At 37.9% G+C, this 13,646-nt stretch overlaps 1 long non-coding RNA gene across 1 annotated transcript in view; it reads left to right on the top strand.

The window, feature by feature from the left end:
• The first annotated feature begins 6,812 nt into the window (after positions 1 to 6,812).
• LOC107716287 (uncharacterized) overlaps positions 6,813 to 13,646 on the top strand; it is an 8,404-nt gene continuing 1,570 nt past the window's right edge. Inside the window, exon 1 of the long non-coding RNA XR_001637187.1 lies at positions 6,813 to 6,823. This is a non-coding gene — a long non-coding RNA (uncharacterized LOC107716287). The remainder of the gene's footprint in view (positions 6,824 to 13,646) is intronic.

Below are 13,646 nucleotides of genomic sequence, written 5' to 3' on the forward strand. Positions count from 1 at the left end.
ATAATGAAAAAAAAAAATCTGTCACTTTTGATCAATTTAATGTGTCCTTGCTGGGAGAAAAAAAAAATCACAATCCTTCTTGGTGATGCTAATGCTGCAGAAATGACACACTTCACCTTTACATTCCAGCCAATCAGCTCTATCAGCTGCTGTCACTTTAATACTGGGGAAGTTGTGCATTATGCAGAGATTACAAATGTGACTGTTGCTTTGAAAATGGTCATGCCAGGAAATATATATGCTTATTTCTTGTGCACACTATCCATGTTGAATGAGAATGCTTTTGAAATACACCTCTGGTAGATTCACTCTCTCTGCATTTATTTTACTCCCTGAATTACTCTAACATATAAGCACACAAATACAATCACATGCACACAAACATTACAACCTTTCTAGAATAGACAGTGCATTTTCATTTGCATAACAATTTCCTCTTGTTTCTCTGGTTAGATGGAATTCACAGCATGGTGTCTGCATAGTGAGCACCAGGTCATTGCTATGTATATGTGGCAACAACAGAGCGATATATGAATAGAGAGACAAGTCTGAAACTCTATAATATCGCACACATGCAGCATGGTTAATGGCTAATAATAATTTCCATTACATTCACACACTAGCGATACATCGGAAAATCAACAATAATAATAATAATAATAATAATAATAATTAGTGTGTGCCACCAATACATTTCCATAGTGATAATCAATACACCCTAAACATCTCAAACAAACCATTATTGTTATTATCATTATTATTATTGCATATGCAACATCACACTGAATAAGGTTTCAAAGAGGTACATTTTTAACTGCAAAAATTTTATTAAAAATATTAAATTAAAGTTAAATTAAATATAATGGTGATAATAAATACACCCCAAACCCTTCAAACAAATTATTATTATTATATGAAACATCACACTGAATAAGAATTCAAAGCATTAAAATTCTAACTGCAAAAATAACAAGAAAAAATAAAATATAAAATAAAATACAACAAGCATCACCCATATATAACTGTGGTGATAATCAATGCACCCCAAACCCCTCCAACAAATCTTTGTCATTTTTTATTTTCAGTATGGAATACAGTATTTATGTATATTTATTAAACCATGTTCCTCAGGGAACATCGATTGCCCCCCACAATGTAGGTGATTGAAGGGTTTACCATCTTTGTGGGGTTTCCACAATGCAGGCAAAACTTGACCGTCACAAACATACTGTACACACAAAAACACATGTCCCTGGAGAACTGATTCGACAGAATAGAAAGAAACAGACAAGCTAGCTCTGTGTAGTAGGGAAGCAGATCTAGATTTCCTGTGGAAGTGAATTAAAACCAACAGGAGGAGGGTGGCTTAAGGTGGCGATGGCAGGCACGGCCTTAGATCCCCCTCCTGAGAATCCCTCTATCTATCTCTCTCTCTCTCTCCCTCTCTACTCCTTTACATTCCTCATCTCTGCTGGGACATATAAAAAGCTCGTAGCCCCCAGTGACACCAAAACACAGAACATTCTCTTTCCTCCTCCTGCTTTCTCTTCTCACTCTTTCCTGTCTTTCCATCCTCTGTGGTGCTGTTCAGATACAGAAACATATCAAGTCCTCAAAGAGAAATCTTGATCAGACTGGGAAATGAGGTGAAATTTAAAGTTGAGAAGGAGTGTTGCTGCTTTATGTCTTATTGCTTTGAATGCTTTGAGATTTTTTAAAAGGGCCAAAGTTTGCAATATAGGTCAATGCAAAGTGTTAAACCCTAATATTACTTAATATGAAGTCTATAAAAAGACACTTTCACAGCCTCTTAATCAAAACCTCTCAACCTTGTCCATTATATACAAACACACACACACACACACACACACACACACACACATGTTGTGTATTCATCACGTTATGGGGACATTCCATAGGCGTAATGGTATAACTATATAATATAAAATATAATACAAATATAAAGTCATTTATTATAAATTAAATAAACACAGAAACAGGAGAAATAAAACATTAGTTAGTTAGAAGAAATTAGTCAAGGCTAAAAGTTTTTTTTTATTTTATTTTCAAAATTAGCAGAGGATGACGTGTCACTTCCTTTGAAATTAAAAATGAAGTTGTTCCACATAAGGCAGGCCTTCACCTATCAGGGGCATATTATTGAACGCAAGTGGTTTCCAGAAGTCTGTAAAAGAGGTTAAGAACATAGGGTAAGGTCGTTCTTTCAGTGTGAGTAACCCATACTTTCAAACAGAAATGTGTTGGTCTTCGCCATCTGTGATTAGATTTGTAAAAACATGTATTGTATACCACATTACTACTGATCAATAACTCCTCTCAGAACTGTTTTTGTCTCTGTTTAACACAGAATCATAAACCTGGAGGCTTTAACCTCGCCACCCTTGTTGAGAAAGCTAAAAGTCATCCACAGTTTATAAAAGTCTCTTGACTTAGTTTTGCAGAAGTAATTATCTATTCACAGCAAGTAAGGAAAATAAAAGCCTCTGATTGGTCCCCTTCACGCATGGCGGTGACAGAACAATGCACTAGTGAGGGTCTGCTCACTCCAAGGAGCACAGCTGTGTCTACGCACATCCTAAAGGGCTTACACACACAAACACACACACACACACACATGCAAAGGCCCATCATTGGAGGCCATAATCACACCAAAAACTATAATATTCAATAAAAGCGCCCAAAACAAGAGAATGTCGATGAGACCCCTCGTTAAATTCCAGTCCCTCTTTATCTTTATCTCTCTGTCTCTTTGGAGATGAAATATCTTTGGTGGTGAAAAACGGAAGGGGAGCCTGTTATGCATCTATAGATACATATTATGCAGGGAATGCTACCTCCTATGTGTTTTAATTTGACTTTAAAAGCACTCTCCCAGCTGCCAGGGCTTTTAATAGTTATTCACTTACAAATGATTGCAGGTCATTACACAGTCATTGGGAGGGCAGTAATGAGATGGGCTTAATGGCTCTTGGTAGTACATCGCCACAAAGTTCCCGTCAGTAAGTTTTATTTTTTTATTTTTTATGATTCTTCCATATGAACTGTGTTCGCTTAAACTCCATTTGGTGAAAAATATACAGCTATCTGTTTTAATGAAAACAAATTACGAGTTGACACCGTTCAAGGCTGAGGTAAGCAATCACATCATCAAGGGGTGGAGGAGTGGCAGAGAGAGAGAGAGAGAGAGAGAAAGTAATCTTATCATCTTCCTAGACAAATATTGTGTTAATCTTTGGTCATGTTAATTCTGCTCTCAGCCCCTCTTTTCATCATAATTTAACTGTGGCCACTGACAGCAGGCATAATCAGATGTGGATGTAAACGAGTTGGTATTTATTAGGGGCCGGCGTGGACACTCGCCGAGACACGAGTGCCCACCCGTCCTTATCCCTATTGATGTACAACGCTGACAAGTAAATTAAATTTACCTTTGGAAATGGTTCTATTAGTATTTTTATTAGGTTAATTAAGCAAGCTCTGGGGACTCGTTGAATGGGCGAGACTGGAGATTAATTCACTGTTCTCCTTGTGCTGGAGGACTAAGGCGGTAATTCCCGCGCAGCCGTCCTCCTCTTGATCTGCTCATCACCACCACACGACGCCACTTCATTAACGTGCCATCACTGCATCCTCACCTTGATTCCCTGCAATGGGCTCTCCTAAAACACCAGATAAGCTGGTATAAAATACATGGATTCCAGAATACAGAATGCAGACCCCACATTCAAATATGCCTACTTCCGTACTAAGCAGAATGCGAAAAGTAAGTCAAATAAGTAGTATGTCTGGTAGTATGTACTACATCCACAATTCACATCCAGTGGACACTTTACTGTGCCATTAGGCAATTTAAAATTAATTATCATATTTGTAAATGGCAGGAACAGCAAAAATGTGTACTTTATAATGGTTAAAAGCTTCATAAGGTCATATCTGCTAACAATAATGCATTGTTTCATGAAGAAAAATAAGAATGATTAATAAATGTTATTTATAATATACTATTGTTCATTGTTCATTGCTCATAATGTTAATTTATTTAACATGAAATGATACAATTGTATTAGTATATGTAGAAACATTAACAAAGTTTAATAAATCTTGTAAAAGTATTGTTTATGATTATTTCCATGTCAAATATTTCTGTCATAAGTGAACTGGTTTAATATATAAAATCTCATTGTAAGGTGTTACCAAATAGTGCAAATAATAAAATAAGTAAATAAATAAATAAACAATTAATGTTGCAAACTAGTAACGTTTATTTATTTACTTATTTTTTTGTTTGTTTGTTTTACATTCTCTCAGCTTTACACTGTAAGACAATGACAGTCATATTGACCAAGTCTGTTAGGAAAAAAAAAGTCATCATAAAAAGAATCATAAAAGCTCTTCACAAATTCTCGAAAATGTTTATAATGGAATAATATGTAGGTGTGTAAATAAATGGCATAAACTGTTCTCTATATTTCCATTTAATTCATAAAAAAAAAAAAAAGTAGACTGTTCCTGCATACCGTATGATGACCTCAGAGAGAGCAAGCATGCCTGTGTGTTTGTCTGAACTAAATTCTCTCAGGTCAAGAGAGCTGCTGACCAGACTGACTCCAGCTGAGCGGGCATTAGCCTGTCCTGCACGTGGCATCTGCCCAGTGGGAGAGCCAATACAGTGCGGGCAGCACAGAGCTGGGCTCCCCTGATGAAAGCTGTATTGATTGAGAAAAAGGTCTTTTGATAAAGCAGATTGCTCATCGGAGTGGAACCTCATGCTCCTCAGATATAATCGGCCGGCTGCCAAATCGACCCTGACGCCTGCAGCCGTCACCAAAGCAGGGAAACGTCCTCATCTCTCATCCGCTCTGATCACACTGAAGCGGCCCATCGATTGCCAACCGCACCTCCTCTGGACTGTGTGAGTAAAGTACATGAAGGCGGTGCTGGCCGTACTGCAAGCTTCCCCTCGGTTATTCGGCTCACCCCCAAGAGTGTGGTCTGTGCTCTGCCGAGAACATTTCTCATTTATTCCACCAAAACCAAATCAGACCCAATGTCAGTCTCTTTTGGGACTGGAGGAAATCAAATGTGCTTCCATCAAATGCATTACTTGTGCTTTTACAGGGATGAAAACAAATCACCTTGAACAGTTTCACTTATATGGTATTATGGTCAACTCCACAGATGTGTGCGATTGAAAAGCGTGTTTTTGGCACGGCATAGCGTGAAGTAGCAATGCCCGTCAATGTTATTTATTCACTGAGAGTAATTACAGGCGGGTGAGTGGAGAGTAAGGAGTTGAGGACAGTGCTACACAATTGTTTTGCCACTATGGTGGGTCTCTTCATGTTTGTGCTAATGAAAGAAGGGGCTGATGGATGTTTTATGATGGTTATGTATTACATACACTGAGTTTAGCATGAGCTGCATCGAACTCTCTGGTATTGTATGTGTTTGGTTAAATCACCTAACTCTACTCTCTGAAGAGTCTCATTGGAAGTGTTTGGAGAACGGTTAACCCTTTGGGGCTCAAGTGTCATTTGACTGTTTTTACTGTAATCAGCATGCTACACAACAACACAAATGTGCTCATGTATTCAGAGTGCTTTCATCTGGACTGTAAAGGACAAGAAGTGGAGGAGACTGGGAATGGTTGTAACACTTTTTGCTTTAATGTCTAACTCTGTAATTTTGGGCGGCAATTGGCCCAAATGTACATTACAAATTAGTCGTTTTGAAATCTATATTCTCTACAAATAAGCGGGGTGTTATAACACTATAGAAAACATGGAAATCAGTAAATTTTTTATACATTCATTTTGTTAATCAAATTTACTCAAAATAATTTATTATTTTGAATAATAACTTTCTATTTAAAAAAAAGAAAATATAAAGAAATATTTCATTCTAAAGATACACAGTGCCCTTAATAATTGATTATAATTGATTTTAACCTGGCCCTGACCTGGGCCGAAAAGGCTGAGCCAATAGCATTTGTGCGTCAGAGAAATGGGGAAAACAGGCCAGCACGCATCTGTAAAAGCTCCAGACGTGTAGTACAGATAAAATATTTAGGCTGCAGAATCCTTGACCTCCCTGTGTTAGCCAGCTCCCAACTTGAATTGATTTCTGACAAGACAACTGGGACACAATTACAACAAAATGCACTAAAGCCGTCCAGTTGTGTCTCCAAACACTACCGCCAGTTTAACCTCTTCAGCACGACTGGGGTTGAATGCAGGGCCAAGCTCTGGCCGAGTGAACATACGGTGGATCACACCACCTCAGGGAGAGACCGATCAACCTAAACAGAAATCCTGCAGACAAAGCCCCTTTCCTCTTCTCATGATCGTAAGCAAAACAGCAGTGGTATTCTGACCTCCGATCTTATGTTGTTTCTACTCTGGGTACCAGGGATGAAATGAATCTCTCTGGGTAAAGGCCTTATAGCACAGAGAGAGAAAGTTAGCACAGAAAAAGGATGTAATGTCCTTTTCCCGCAACATGAAATATCCATGATTTTGAGTATTATAAAGAACAAGCATAGCGGGTGCACTTAGCTCTGTCCAGATTGCTGGGAATAAGGTCAACAAGAGATTCCAGAGGACAACCTGCACATGGATGCAGCACGGGAATCTGTGCACAAATAAACCATGACTTTGTGCAAGTGGATCCACTATGGTTCCAAAGTAGTTGAACATAAACCCCACAGAGATGGGAAAAAATATACATATTTGGGGTTAGAAACATCTTTGATGGATTTCACAAAACTGCTTCTATCATACGCATTAGTTGATTGTTGGAAACAGTTGTGCTGCTTAATATTTTTTTGGAAAATGTGATATTTGATACTTTCTTCAGGATTATTTGATGAATAAGCATAAACATTTATTTAAAATAGAAATATTTTCTAACAATATAAGTCTTTAATTTCACTTTTTTTATCAATTTAACACATTCTTGCTGAATAAAGACATCTCATTTCTTTTAAAAAATAAACTTGTTTATGGTACTGTACTGAAAAAGTATCACAGGTTCCAAAAAAATATTGATAATAATGATAATAAATCAGCATATTAGAATGATTTCTGAAGGATCATGTAACACTGAAGACTGGAGCAATGATGCTGAAAATTCAGCTTTAATCACAGGAATACATTATATTGTAATGTATATTAAAATAGAAAACCATTATTTTAAATTGTAAAGATTTTTCACAATATTACTGTTTTTTCTGTATTTCTGATCAAATAAATGCAGCCATGATGTGCAGAAGAGACTTCTTTAAGAAACATTACAAATCTTACTGATCCCAAACTTTTGAACGGCAGTGTATATGTATGCATGTATGTATGTATGTATGTATGTATGAGCTGCAGTCAGTAAGTACATACTGCCGCCATATGTAACATCTCATGCATGCACTACAAATATATTCAGTGAATAACTATGTTGTCTCATAATGCTTTGTCACCAGAATGTTTTTTTTATGGTAAAGACAACCTCAACCTTTAACTTGCTTATTAGAGTTCATGTATATGATCTACTGACATAAAAATAAGAAATGGCATGCCTGCATTTTACCCACCATGTAGACAAACACTGGCATCACATGGAGCACTGCTGTATAGTGTCGTTTTTTTTTTGTTTTTTTTTTCTCTCGGCAGAACACGCGGTTGTCAGTTAGGACGTGAGCACTGAATGTTCTCTCCTGATGCACTAAATAACTTTAATAGCATGTTAATCCTGTGGCGGACCAGGCTTGGGGCTGTCCAGGTTTGATGAGGTTGCTTGGGTTTAACCAAGTTCATTATGGTCATTGGACTTATGAGCTTGTGTAGCCACCGCAAGCTCACACACACACACACACACACACACACACACACACACACGCTATTTGTTTATCGACCAGTGAATGAGTTCCCACTCTTTAGGGAAATCAAGTCTCTTTAAATTGGATCAAACCACATCTCTCTTCCATCAAATGCATTACTTGACCTCACAATAATTTGTCATGAAAAACAAAACAAAATAAAATGAAAAAAAAGTTTAAAAAAATAGAATTTATGTTAAAATGTACATAATTATTATTTGTACGTATGAATTGCATTTAATGCATTTTTAAATAAATGAATAGAAAGGACAATAATGTCACGTCATTGGTCCGTATACAAAGTAGCAGTGCCATCCAAAACAGAAAAAGCTTCATTATTCTACAGACACAGAAAAATAGAACAAGCTGTAAAATTGTTCAGTGGTTGTGTGTGCATAAGTGTGTGTGTGTGTGTGTGTGTGTGTGTATGGATGTCATACGGTAAGCCAGCCAGAGCAAAACTAGGCCATTAATCATACGCCAGTGATGGAAGCAGTGTGTGTGGCGAGGCGGGGTCAAACTGGGGCTATTAAAGGAAGGCACGGGACCGGGGCCTCTGTTGTGCTAACCTCGAGATCCCTGCAGGCCCTGGCTGGGCCGGAGCCCCAGCTGTCCCCCTCTGCCTGACACCCAGCTGGCTAGAGTGAGAATCGGGCACAGTCCAAGCTGCCGCCCAACCTCCCCTCGTGAGTAAGAAAGGGGGGCCTTCGGGGTGGTTAAGAGAAGAGGAACTCTCCAGTCAACAAACATCCTGTGGCTAAAACCGAGCACAATAACATCTATGGACTTGTGACGTACTTGAACAGCTCTTATTAAAAGGGATCTCTCAGCCTGATTAGACTTTGTGGAAACATTTTTAGTCATACGCACCAGCCAATGGACTCGTATTACGCACATGCATACACACAACTCCAGACCACAAGCCATCATTTTTACTGGCAAAGTTACAAGTCCGGCTTTCATGTTGTGTTTTACTGTTTTAACATTTTACAGCTGGTCAACTCCATTCATCTGGACTGCAATTTACAGCATGTCATCATATTACATATGACCACATGAATGCTACTGGCGAGTCAGTAATTATAATGCGAGTTCATCAGTATGCTGCTGGTTAGGACACGATGTGCTTCTCAACGGTCAGCGTCATTACTCAGACCCAACCAAGGTGTTTCTTTTTTTTTCTTTTTGAGTAAATACCTACCGATCTCACTCCGTCTGCTCTCCCTGCAAGCGTTCCCTCAACTAATCTCAAAGACTTCGACGTAGTTCAATTAAATTCAAAGTTGGCATGCATTGCAAGCATCAGTGCTATCAGTGATTCAGTTCTCTTTATAGCCAATCTATTTTTTAATAACGGTTCTGATGAAAACATTACAGTATTGATCTTTATTTATTGATCTAGCAGAGAGCATAGTTAAGGCTGACACAAATCAATCAAAATAAATTTAAAATGACGATAGAGTACAGCAGGACTTGAGGGTGAGCTCGGAGCTTAATTAGTGAAATGCTGAGAGGGAACCCAAAGCAATATCAGACAGTAATACAGTGGCTCAGCTGTGTTTGTGTGGGCCAGATTACGCATTTGTATTGTATTAAAGCTAGAAATTGCCAGTCAAGGTTAATGAAAGGGCAACTTACTTTAGGCCACAATAATCCCCAAGAAAACCTCTCTGCACAACAAACTGATGTATCGCATAAAGCATGTGCTCAAAGGCTCAGACTGTACATTGGCCTGTGGCATGGGCATCTAGCTCTCAGGAGAAATAAAAGGAGAGAGTGAGAGAAAGAGAGAGCATACTGTCCGTGTCAGGAGCGGCAGAAGTGTTATTTTAAACGGAGGAATGTAACCTGTGCCTGACACAAGACTAGGTATGTCTAGCTTTAAATCAAGTTAGAGAGCAAAGGTCCCAAGAATACACACGCAGAACAATACACACACACACACCCCAAGAAACATTAACAGGATTTTCTCTTGACTTTAGCGCGATAATACTGCACAATGACTATTTCTAGAATTGCCACATTCCTGCATTCTAAAAGTGACCACCAGAACACATTTTTCAATAATCATTGAACAACAAATATACTGAAATTACTGATTTAAAGAAGGAAATTCTTGTAACATATTAAAGAACCTTCACAGAACTCTTCTCCATACAACTATAATTCATAGTGACCACATCTGCTGAACTCTAAAAAACACACAAAAAAAAGAAACACCAAAAAAGGAACATAAAAGTAGCTCATATATTCCAAATCTCCTGAAGCCACACAATAAGCTTTGTGCAAAAAATAGAACAAAATATATGCAGTTATTCACTGATAATTTTCTCTTTCAGTGAGCTGTTTACTGAGAACCTGATCATTGAGGCAGTGAATAGAAATAGGATTAGTGAATGAATCATTATTTTGAACCATTACACATTAGACAAAATGATTATTTCACAAATTGCACTGTTTATTTAATGAATTGGTTGTTAATGTTCACAAATTGGACAGAATAATTATTTCAGAAATTACACTGATTCTTCAATAAATCGGTTCACAAATTGGACAGAATGATTCACTGACAAACTGAGCAGATTCTTCAATGAACCAGTTGTTATACACAAACTGGACAGAAAGATTCTTTTGGGAATTGCACTGATTCTTTCATGAGTCAAATTGATTCTTTCAAGAATCAAACACAATGATGACTCAATAATCTGGTTGCAGCAGTTATTGAGTAACAGCTCACCAGTAGGGAAGATTATAATTGAATAACAACTTAAATTTCAGGTCTGTTCTTCACGCAAAGCTATCTATTGGTTTCAGAAGACTTGGAGAACAAGTCTGTGTTGTCTGTATTGTTCTCTAGACTTCTGAAATCAAAAGATAGCGTTGTGTGAAGAACAGACCTGGACTACTTTTTACTACTTATTTTTATTTATTTATATTTTCATACAAATATTTGGAGTCATATTTGTAGCTTAAAGGCAATGAACTATGTCAGTATGACCTGTCATTTTAAGGAATAGTCCTGTGAGATCATTCTTCAAATTCACATTTTTTTATTCTACAGAAGAAAGTCATATAGCTTTGGAACAACATGAATGATGACAATTTTCATTTTGGGAACTACCTCTTTAAAACACATGCAAGACACACTAGAACTAGACTGATCTCTCTCTAGTATGATGGGAGTGATAACATGAGACACATTTTAAACTCACAGAAATATTAATGAGTTTACAAGGACCTTCCCATTATAATTATGTAGAGCAACTGTGGCATCTTAGTGGGCCAGCGCTCCCTGTGGGATACATAAATGTATCAGGCTAGCAAAACTCACCTACTTTTAACAAAACAGTTTACATGCAGATACAAATAACTCCAAGCATCCTTCATAACTATCAGCCGATGAATGGCTATGCCATCTGCAGCTTAACGACTCAAATAACTTCTTCAACCCAACGCTGACAGTTATTGTTCAAAGCACCGCCCGTAACCTTTACAAAGGACACATTTTCAGGACATTCTCACATTACTTTCTTCCTAACGCAACTCTAAAAGCATTTTCTGAGGAATTTGCGAGGGGAGAGAGGGGAGTTAACTTGGACTTTTTTTAACTAAGTGAAATATCTCTTTGCTGAATTACTGCTATGAAAACCATGGCCAATCACTGGCACGCTAGAGTGTCACCATAACCATGTTTGACAACTCCTGACTCTCAACTCATTGGACGGGCTGAACCTCAAATCCACATAGAACTTGTGAGCTGTCTGGTGAGCAGCAGATAAGCATGTTAGAGAGACAGCAGATCTGTCTGTACCCAAACTGACTGCTGCTCTGGAAGAGTAATTACAGGAAGGCCTGTGGTAATTAGCCCACCTCTCACTGTGTTTGTCTGTTTTTAAGGCTGACAAAAAGAAAGAAAGAAAAAAAACCTTGAAGCTGACAAAGCCGCAGCCCAGGTTTACCATATGGGAGCGGATGGATAGTGTCGAACAGCATGTTGGGTTACGTGGAACTGAGTCAAACGCGTAAGCTTAGCTACAGGGATCTCAAATCTGAAGACGCCCCTCCTGATACCACCAGTCTAACAGACAAGACAGCCACAATCTGCATCCCTCACCGTTTGTTGTCAAGGACGTTTTAAGCAGATCTGTCTAGGCAGAGCTCAATGATGAGGATAAGGGCTAATGTGAGAGAATTTGGGGCCAGTTGATGGAACTGTCACTTGCCAGTGCTTACGTACCAACAATTTCATATTTGCATATCATGTTCATGAGCTTTTATGTGTTTATGCCAACAAAAGTGTAGCTGTCAGTGTCACAGTTCAGCAGTAAAATTTCCAGATATTGTCAATTCAAGCATTATAACAAATTGCGTAAATTATTTGTTGTGTGTACAGTATTTACTCAAGTTATGTTTTTGTTAATTGGCATAATATATTACTGTTGTAATAATATTATAATAATAATACAGATGGCCAATAATCTCAAAAAACGCCAAATATCGTTTTGGAAATCAGCCTGTCTGATATATCAGTCTATCACTAAAAACAATACGTATTGTTGAGCCCTGCTATGCAAGATGTGTTTGCTTCTTTTGTCCTTGCATCATAAAAGCTGTCGAAATAAACAAAAAAACTTTGATGGCTAGTTCGAGAGAAATTCTTCACAAATAGCTTGTGGACAGTTAGAGAAAGAAGAACGGCCCGTCACCATCATAAGAGGTGTCTGCTGAACTCTTAAACGTACTGACTCAGAGGAAGATAATAATAAACTCACAAGGCTTATTTCCAACAACAAAAGAACTCCTCCGTCGAAATGAAAGACTATGACAAATCGTTGTTCTAATGTTTCCTGTGTGGGTGTGCCATATGTGAATGCGTCTGTGTGTGTGTCCCTGTTGGCCAAGCAGCAGGGTGACTACTCCCCCTGTCTTCCCACCATCTGCCCAAGAGAGAGCTCCTCCAGCACCCCTTAAAATTAATTAAATTAAAGTTTAAATAAAAATATTTACATATTAATGAAAATTTTAAAAAATATGTACCGATAAAAACAAGAAATACAATTTAAAAACAATAAATAAATACAATTATACAAAATTAATAAATAAAGCAAATGTACCTATAATCATTTTACCAAATTACCAAGCCGTGTGACTTTTAGCAACAACCCCAAAGATGAACATTATGCACTATATGTAAATAATATTTGCAAACTTAATCAAAATTTAAATTAAAACCAAAGAAATGTGCACTCCAAAATGCAGACTTAAAATTAACTTCAAAATCCTAAATATTAACTTAATAATCGGCCTAATCGATACCACTAGGAAAGGGCTCACAAAAGCAAACATCTCAAATCACCACTTCTCCTCATGCTTCTTCTAGTCTCCGTCGAAATGAAAGACTATGACAAATCGTTGTTCTAATGTTTCCTGTGTGGGTGTGCCATATGTGAATGCGTCTGTGTGTGTGTCCCTGTTGGCCAAGCAGCAGGGTGACTACTCCCCCTGTCTTCCCACCATCTGCCCAAGAGAGAGCTCCTCCAGCACCCCTTCCACGATCAGTACTTTTCCAGGCTAAAGCCAAGAGAACGAGACATCCAGCTAACTCTGCAGGTCCAAGCCATTGCTCACCTGTGTCAATGAGAACAGAAGTCTCACTGATGAGCAGTTAATCAAAGGAACTAAAGTTAGGAAACTAACTATTGAAGAATTCTAAAAGTTCTGAACATGTGCAAAAGGAGTGCACATAAAAAAATAAAAA

This window comes from Sinocyclocheilus rhinocerous, unplaced genomic scaffold, assembly GCF_001515625.1.
Source record: "Sinocyclocheilus rhinocerous isolate Xijiao unplaced genomic scaffold, SAMN03320098_v1.1 scaffold869, whole genome shotgun sequence".
Taxonomy (NCBI): Eukaryota; Metazoa; Chordata; class Actinopteri; order Cypriniformes; family Cyprinidae; genus Sinocyclocheilus; species Sinocyclocheilus rhinocerous.